The 9,986-nt window shown below is 36.7% G+C and overlaps 1 protein-coding gene across 1 annotated transcript in view; it reads right to left on the bottom strand.

Annotated features, from left to right (window-relative positions):
* LOC134754332 (proton-coupled amino acid transporter-like protein CG1139) overlaps positions 1–9,841 on the bottom strand; it is a 37,308-nt gene extending 27,467 nt beyond the window's left edge. Inside the window, exon 1 of the mRNA XM_063690600.1 lies at positions 9,782–9,841. The gene's annotated coding sequence lies outside the window, so the exon portion shown is untranslated. The remainder of the gene's footprint in view (positions 1–9,781) is intronic.
* Positions 9,842–9,986: the final 145 nt, after the last annotated feature.

Below are 9,986 nucleotides of genomic sequence, written 5' to 3' on the forward strand. Positions count from 1 at the left end.
TTTTATTGTTGCTTTGGCACATAGAAGGTAGGATCCTATAGAAGTGGCTTACCGCGTGTGCCCGTGAGGGACAGAATTTGTAGCCCACCAGCCCACCATAAACCATACAAAACGGTGGGGAAAAGCATCTATATTTACTTCAAAAAGCACGTACGGCGAGGTTTGTTCTTATGAGGATGTTAAATGATGTCGGATCTTTAAGGTAAACGGTCAGCCAATGGGGTTGGCAACTGTCAAAGGTTTGCAGAGATGGCGCCATCATAGCTTGCCCCTTTTTCTATGAGATTTGGCTTAAAGGGCTGGCATCCAGGGAACTAAAAAAACAAAAATTTGTCTCAATTGTAGGGATTGACAGGGCAAGCTATGCTGGCGCCCTCTGCTAATTATGTCGACCGGCCAACCCCATTTTCCGCATCGGTCCGCGCCCTTGGTGCGGTGCGGCGTATGTGCGATCGTATGTAAAAGTCGTAACAGACTACCGCATCGCACCGAGATCTTGGTGCGCCACACCCATAAGTGAGAGCGAGAAAGAGAATATCTCGAAAAGCCGTATTGGTGCGGTCAAAATCTCTTACTCGCTCTAACTTATAGCTGCGTCCTTAACGTATGTACAGTGACAACCTTGCACACTATCGATACGTGCGCCGCACCGCACCAAGGCCGCGGTGAGGTGTGGTAGTCTCTAACGGCTTTTACGATAGTCTGTTAAATACGGCTATAATATTCCTTTCTCGCTCTAACTTAAAGCTGCGTCCTTAACGTACGTACGGTGACCACCTTGCGCACTATCGATACGTGCGTCGCATCGCACCAAGGTCGCGGTGAGGTGTGGTAGTCTCTAACGGCTTTTACGATAGTCTATTAAATACGGCTATAAAGCGGCTAACACATTACCGCACCGCACCAAGGTCATTGTGTGACTTACTTATGGGTAAGTAAGAGCGAGAAAGCAATATCTCTTTCTCGCTCTTACTTATAGGTGCATCGCACAATGACCGGTGCGGTGCGGTAATGTGTTAGGCGCTTAAGGTGGGGTCCGTACGCCGAGAGCGGAAAGAGATATTTTGACGGTACCAAGGTCGCGGTCCAGTCGTTGTACAGACTTTCAAAAAAGTAAATTTAAAAAAAAACTAAATTAGGTTCAAGGGCCTGACACTCTTTGATAGAGAAAGATAGTCTTATTGCGATTCCTATAAGAGGAAAGAGAAAATAGTGCCATGCTTTATTTTTATCACCGACCGGGCATTTTTTTCATGGTCGGGTTTGCTATGATGGCATAACCCGAGTAACTCGACCATGAAAAAATGCCGAATGAAATGGAAGCGATGGCGAAATACCGAAATTTATAAGAGTGAAAGAGCAGAGTCGTACTCGCCCACCGAGGGTTCCGTACTTTTTAGTATTTGTTGTTGTAGCGGCAACATAAATACATCATCTGTGAAAATTTCAACTGTTTAGCTATCACGGTTCGTGAGATACAGCCTGGTGACAGACAGACGGACAGCGGAGTCTTAGTAATAGGGTCCCGTTTTTACCCTTTGGGTACGGAACCCTAAAAAGGATTATGCTGCCATACATGAAACTGTCAATACATGAATATGTCTTTTTCTTACCCCTGGTCACAGAAAAAGGGGGTGGTCTGTGCCCCTGGTCCATGGAGACTATATAGGTATAAAGGAGCCAAATCTCTATGTACGAAAAGTGTCCATCAAAAAACAGTAATTAGGCGGCGCCACCATACACCGAAATACTACTAAAAACAACGTACGTAATTTGGTCGGGTTATTTGTTGCCTTATATGGTTCATGTTATACACATGTCCCAGAGCCTAACTAGCGCCACCGGAGAGATTAGGAACTATTATTTAAAGCTGAAAGCGGTCACTTTTGCAACAATTCTGCTTCTCCTTTCTATACCATCCATACCCTGGTCGCTCGGTTTCATGTCTATAACTACGTGTATATACTATGTCTATTATTAGGTCAGAGGGTCTACCGCGAAAACCGAAATTCGCAAATTGCGGGGATCTTTCTCTTTTACTCCAATGAAGGCGTGACAGAGAAAGATGCCCGCAATTTGAACTTCGATTTTCGCGGTATAGCCCAGACACGGAATGTCACGGAATGTTTGTAAAATGTTTGTAAACTTCAGTCTCATGAATAATAGGAAAAAGAGAATTAAATATAAATTATACTCTAGCCCTATGAAATTTTAGGCATGAGAACCAAATGACAAGAAGGCATCCTATCCACGAAATCTTGATTTACCGTATCATATCGCGGTCGCGTATCGTGATTTTTAGTTTAGAAAGATGCGAAAAGATAGACAATAATTATGTCTGTTTTACATCAAAACTAACGATCACAAAACATGCTGGTAGGTGCTACGCGACCGAAATATAATACGCTAAAATTATACAAACGTGTCGCCATTTTATAAGAAATAATTATGTGTAAGATTTCATATTCTGTGGGTATAGTCAGCATAAAATAGATAGTGACAGCCAGTGATTCATCTGAAGACGTCACATTTCCTAATTTCATCAAGCGTTCAGTCTTAGGCTGCCTGTCCACAGGAGCGGAGCGATGAGCGAGGAAAAAATCCACCGACTGAATGGCATAAAATCTCCGCTCTGAAATTTTAATGAAATTCTATTGCTGGATTTTTCCCCGCTTACCGCTCCGCTTCAGTGGACAGGCAACCTAACTTTTAGAACCATACTCTAGCGGCGTTTTGACGCCGCAACAGGTCTCTAGTATACCTATAGTACCATTTTGTAGTGTTCCGTGCAAAACTGTTTTGACAAACGGAACACTTATGAACACTTCGGTCTTGCAAATCAGTTAAATGCGTTTTTTAATTAAAACGCCTCTTACCTGGGGCCCGTTTCTCAAAAGCGTGTAACTTGTAATACAAGTGAAAGTCCCTTTCTAACAAAAAAAATTCAAAAAGTGACATCTGCTTGTATTACAAGTTACAAGCTTTTGAGAAACGGGCCCCTGGAGGTACGAAAAAGTGACATTAACATAAAACATTACCAAAAAGAACTGACTTCATAAATTACTACCTATGCCATCATTTTATGGTATTAATTGACGGAAGCGTTAGCGAAGGTCTCCGTTTTAACTCGGGCAAAATGCTTTCGTTTCGTCCGGATTAGTGTTGTGCCGGCAGTAAATTGCCGTTTCAGTAATTTTCCATTTGGGAAATTTACCAGTAAATTACCATTTTACCCAGTAACGTTACCAAAAACCGGTAAATACTTTTTTTGCGGGTTATGACATGTTTATACTTTTGTTAATTACGAATATAAATCTTAATTATATCTTTACCTCGCTTGTTAGTATTTTTTTTTATTATACATATTATGATACTTTTAAGAATAATATGATATGATAAAACTAGTGGCTCTGTGAGCTGTGGACATCGTGATAAGTTTCACAAGTTTAAAAAATGTCAAAATAAAAAATGCATGCATTGTTGAGTCATTATCACAGCGAACTCACAATGGTCTTAGTCCGTTAACTCTTAGAACGACAGTCGTTTTTCGGGTAAAATCGGACGTAATCGCGTAATAGAAAGTGACAGTTTTTTACGATTTAGTTGCAATCCAACACCCAGAGTGCAGTCGTCTTTTCAGCCTTAAAATATATAGAGTAGTTAATACCACCATAACTAGTAGGTAAACAATATATTTAATTTCATAACTAAATGGGGACTCGTCTCAAAAAGGGTATTTCTGTAAATGGTCAATCACGGGAAATCATATATAATGTATACAAATATTTTTCAAAAGAAGCGGAAGCTTTTAAGAATAGTGATACGTGTAAATATTTTAATAAAATTCAAGAACGTTGTGTTGTGTTCCTGCTGGTAAGTAAGGTTGCCAGAGCTCAACGAGGGAGAGGAGTGTTAGGGTCGGCAACGCGTGTGTAATATCTCCGGTATTGCAGGCGTCCATAGGCTACGGCAACTGCTTACCATCAGGCGGGCCGTATGCTTGATTGCCACCGACGTGGTATAAAAAAAAGAACGGGTGATAGAAGCAACAGGAATTTCAAAACATACATTAAGAAAAATACTAAGCGAAGCCGACCAAAAACCTCCATCCATGCCCTTTTAAACGCCAAAGAAAAAGAGACCGAGAAAGGACTTTGTGTTAAATCTGGATAGTTTTGATTACGATGTAATCAGGAGGATGGTATATGATTTCCATAATAGATTCAAAGAACTCCCAAATTTGAAAAATTTGCGGTTGAAGATAATAGAAGCTATTAATTTCAAGGGTTCTACAGTCACGCTACGAAAAATTCTACGAAAAATGGGATTTCGGTACTGTAAAACAAGGGATAATCTAAAAACTTTGATGGAAAAGCATGATGTGCGACTGAAAAGGACCAAATATTTAGATAAAATTAAAATAAGCAGGAATGAAGGAAGGGATATAGTGTATATGGACGAGTCGTATATCCCAGGTAGCAAAATGATGTCAGCGACTTCATAATGACGGCATTATTACGTCATAATGACGTCGCTGACGTCATAATGACGTATAAATGCTACTGGGGATATACACGTCGCACCTTGATAGCAAAGGTTAGTCAGACTCTAGTAACGCAGGAATTAAAAAACCAATTTCCAAAGGACAACGTCTCATAATAGCTCACGCAAAAATATTGTATATGTTCATAAACATATAGATAACTTTAAAAGAAATTGTGACATTCATAACATTAATACCAGAAACAAGGACAAACTAGCAGTGCCAACTACACGGCTGCAAAAGATCAAAAACTCTTTTAAGGGTAACTGTGTACGGTTCTACAATAAACTGCCAAGTAGTGTAACTGAACTTCCATTGCATAGATTCAAAAAACATATTAAGAGTAAATTAATTGGTAAAGCTTATTATAATATCAAGGATTACATTAATGACAAAAATGCCTGGGACTGAGTTGACTTGTGCCTTTTTTTGCACTTTTAATATTTATATTTTATTGTACTCTGCTGACTCCTATTCCTTTTATGTATGTTTGACATTATCTTTTAATTTGTTGTTAATTGTTGCCAATTGTATTGTTTATTATTATTATTCTTTTTTATTATTATTAATGATTGTAATTTTTACTTATATTTTGTATGACATGTCAAAAGTGCTTATTAATTTATTATTAAGCTTACTTGAATAAACGATTTTTGAAGTTGAAGTTGAAGTTGACGCCGGCAGTGAAAATGGTTTTATACCTGGTGCGTTGCTTATGTATAAATCTACAGACACAACAGGTGATTATCACAAAGAGATGAATAGCGAGAACTATGAAAAATGGCTTAGAAATCAGCTTATTCCAAATTTGCCGACGAATTCAGTGTTAGTTGTAGATAATGCCCCATATCACAACAAATACACCGAAAAACGGCCCAATTCTAATACCCGGAAACAAGACATGATAGATTGGTTGACATCACATAATATTCCAGTAGACCCCAGCTTAACAAAACCACGAATTTACGATATTATCTATCAACACAAACACGAACATATACAATATTCCATAGATAAAATACTGGCTGAACATGGTCATTCTGTTCTGCGTTTACCTCCGTACCACCCAGACTTTAATCCTATTGAGAATATATGGGCCCAATTAAAACAACACGTAGCTCAACGTAATGTTGACATGACTGACAAGCGTAAAGAATCTACTGCAAGAGAAGGTCAATATGATTGGTCCAGAAGATTGGAAAAAAGTTTGTCAACACGCAATTAAATGTGAAGAAGACTTCCGTATATATGAAAATAAAATAGACGATTATAGTGACCGATTTATAATTAATACAAATGACTCTGATGTTGAATAGGTAGTTTTAAAAATTACAATAATATCACAATTTTCCAATTGTATAATTTTACCATAAAATATGAACTAAAATATTATGTGACTGGTATTATCAACTCTATATTATTTCCGCCAGAAGTAGTAAATGATGGTGTGACGTTCTGTTTTCAAATTTGGTTTTCGAATTTCAAATTCTGATTCTATTTTATATTTAGATTATGACAAAAAGTCAAATCGCAATATTGTCATCAACCGAATATTAAGCATAATGTCATTAAATTAGGGTTTATTTTACATTGAGACAATAGGTATCCTTAACTTTTTGCGCTAAGTTTAAAACTTTTTGTGAGTTAATAAGAAAGCAGAACAGCAGTATCACCTTCGCGTGTTACCGCCGATACCCAATGTATCTTTCTAAAATCCGAAGGTCGTTCTCAGAGTTAACGGACTGGTTCCATAGACGCTACAGGCACTTAAGTCCTTATTGCCAATTTCTACCTTTTTGAACATGTTTCAAAAAACGAAACGACAGAAAATTTAATCTAGCTACCGAACCTGTTCGAAATTTTTACTAAAATAAATTAAGAAATGCGATCTCTAGAGGAACCAGACATCCGTTTCGCTTGAGCAAAAATGCTTTCGTGTCGAACATCCAGATGTTTTCCTATACAATACGCATTTATTAACCGATTTTAGTGAATTTTTGCTATCAGGTTAGATAGATTGAATTTTGCTGTCGTTTCGTTATTTGGAACATGTTCAAAGTCGTGGAAATTGGCATAAAAGACTGAAGTACTAATAGCGTCTATGAAACCTAGGACCATTGTGAGTCCGCTGTGATAATGACAACTAAGTAAGGACATTGATTTTGTTGAATAAACCTAATTTTTATGTTTTAGTTTCATTTTCTCCTGAAATCTGAAGTGTGAGCAGGCAAGGAGTTAATTTACTGGTAATATTGGGAAACTTAGAAATACAGTAGAATTTTAGTAATGATGTAATGCGACATGCTAAAGACGGTTAAATTTGAGGCGACGGAATAAAAGTTTTACTTTAAAAAACGCCTTAAATAAATTTCATTATAATTTATTTTTCAAAAGCTTAAACCATGGATAACTTTTAACTATCAATTTTACATGTAGATATGTGGTGATAGGATGTCAGTCACGAGTTATTTGCGAAAAACTAAAAAAAAATACGACAACAGTAACTTAACTTTACAGTAAGTAACTTTCCCACTTTAATATATTTAGAAATATTGATCCTAGCGAAAAAGTGTAATGAATCTTTTTTGTAGAAAGTTTTATGTAGATTACTTATGTAATGTAACATTTTTTGCTACGGTTCACCGTTTAAAAGTTATTTACGAAAATCTATAGAAAGGGACCCTAACCCCAGCAGCCCAGCCAGGCAGACTTGCGTCCCTATTAACTACCAGAGGCGTCCCGCTCCACCCCTCAGTCGTCCCTATTTATACCCGTTGCGTCCCTATAAAACTCGTATTTTTTCGAAATTTTCATAGTCTATTTTCACAATTTTTGCTAACAAAACAAAGATTACTTAAACTTACCAAGTAATTAATAAGTTCTCAATTAAATGTCAAACCAATTTTTTACTATCAGAAGTGTCAAAAACAAGTCAAATCTTTACTTTTAATGAAAGTTTTGCAGCTCATATCAACCGTTCTTTGACAGACTCAATTTTAAACTGTTAGTTCGACAATATAGCACGACTTTCATACTTTTCCAGTCTTTCTATTACCAAAAGAATATAATCTACTATTATTTTTAATCGCAAGATACAATTTGTGATACATATTTTCTTTTAAATTATCAGGTAAATGTCTGTGTTTCTCTTAAATGTCATTCCCGGTTCTTGTCCCTATTCCCCCCGCCGTCTATATTCACCCCATTTGACGGTATATTATTTTTTCTTATTTATCTTATCAGGCACAACAAAATGTTTATTATATACAGTGTGGAAAAAAATTATCGGCCCTGGAGGGAAAGTGCCTTTTAAAACCGTAAGGTAGCTCATTTTACTTAAAGGAAACATTCTTTTATTTTTTTAAAGAAACAAAACTGCATTCAAAGATTTTTTTTTTAATTCCCTTGCCTCGCTCGGGAATCGAACCGACTAAAAATTTCAAAAAATAAGTACTTGTTATTTTATTCTACTATTCGATACAGTTAATGTTAATGATAACATTTCTCAAAGAAACATTAGGTCTTACACTCGTCCGTGGTATAAAATATCTATAAAATCGAATATTTAGTACTCAATAATATATTTAGGCAAGCAAAATTAAAAAAAAATCTTTGAATGCAGTTTTGTTTCTTTATAAAAATAAAATAATGTTTCCTGTATGTAAAATGAGCTAACTTAAGGTCTTAACGCACTTTCCCTCCAGGGCCCATAAATTTTTTCCACCCTGTATATTGTCAAAATAAAATAAAATGTCGAAACACTCAAAATTTTTGTACAATATTTTAGTGTAAAGATTTACTGACTGCTACTGTTAATTTTTGTACAATTAGTGTAAAGATTTACTGACTGCTACTGTTAATTTTTGTACAATTAGTGTAAAGATTTACTGACTGCTACTGTTAATTGTTGTACAATATATTAGTGTAAAGATTTACTGACTGCTACTGTTATTTTTTGTACAATTAGTGTAAAGATTTACTGACTGCTACTGTTAATTTTTGTACAATATATTAGTGTAAAGATTTACTGACTGCTACTGTTAATTTTTGTACAATATATTAGTGTAAAGATTTACTGACTGCTACTGTTAATTTTTATACAATTTTTTCTGCAAAGAAGTGGTATTTACATGAGGTAACCCTAAATCTTAATAAAATTATCTAAGAAATTATTATTAGTATATGTAATACTAATTACCTACCAAGCATTAATTACTACAAAAATGTAATGAAATCTTGCAAAACGATTTTTACCAACTTCACCGTGTCGATCTTGATGATGGAGCCAGGAGATGAAGTGGAACTAGTCGGTGACTGCTAATAGACCCCTGATAGATCCCTCGAGTTTGTTTTTTTGGCATTACGTACAGTCGGCAATAAGCTAGTGTGTTTTAAAAATGTCTGTCGGAAACTTATTAGGTACCTAAGGGTTTATAATCGACCTGATAGACTGGACATTAAATTACAATTGCAGTGCGTTGCCTATTTAAAAAAAGAACTGATGAGGCTGAAGACCTCTCTTACAATAATAAAAAAGACATTACGTACAAATAAACCTAACCTAGTATAATAATGCAATCCTCCCTGCAAAACGGTTTATAATACGTCAAATCGTTCTTGTATTCTAAATCCTGTGGTAGTCATGGAATTATTGAGCGCTCGTGATGTCAGGGTAGAGTGTGATAGTTGGATGGTTTGGCGCTAGGAGCGCTGTCCACGGCGCCTGCGCGGGGCCTTCCCGCTGCCGGCTCCGGCCACCAACCCTCACCCCTCCATTATGTTGACCGGGTTATTTAGGCATCGACTCCATACAAACATATCAGTAAAACTATTCCTTTACATTAATATAGTAAACATTAAAACAAGAATTACATTTTATACACGTATTTTCACACCCCAAAGTGAAACTAGTTTATTTTTGTTGTCGATATCTACTGTTACTTTGGGTTGTATAATAACAATAATAACTGTAAACAAGTTAATCATAAGTTTTAATATCTATATATATTTTTTGTTTAAACGTAGATTAAGAAAAATATGAATAGTAATTGTAGTAACTTACCAGATTAATAGATTTACAGCACGATTTGTTTTAATGACTACTCAAACTCAATTATGTAACTTTTACTTTCATGTAGCAATTTGTCTGATGATTTTGCTCCAAATGAGTAACAAACTTTTTACACTCGTATTTACATGAACACTCATCGGGGTGGATAGTTTGTTACGTACACCTACCTCGACCGTCGAGCGGCGAGAGACTCGGCTCGGCGCGGCGGGCTACGAGAGCGGCGCGTCGCGGCGACGAGCGGCACAACGGCGCGGCGACAGCGCGGCAGCGGCGTTGCGCCAAGCGGACAGCGAGCACGGCCCCACCAACTTGACAAATGGTCCACATCATCAATTTCACCCGTCGTTCGTTTCTGTTTCTTCCCCAATTTCC

Source organism: Cydia strobilella, chromosome Z, assembly GCF_947568885.1.
Source record: "Cydia strobilella chromosome Z, ilCydStro3.1, whole genome shotgun sequence".
Classification (NCBI taxonomy): Eukaryota; Metazoa; Arthropoda; class Insecta; order Lepidoptera; family Tortricidae; genus Cydia; species Cydia strobilella.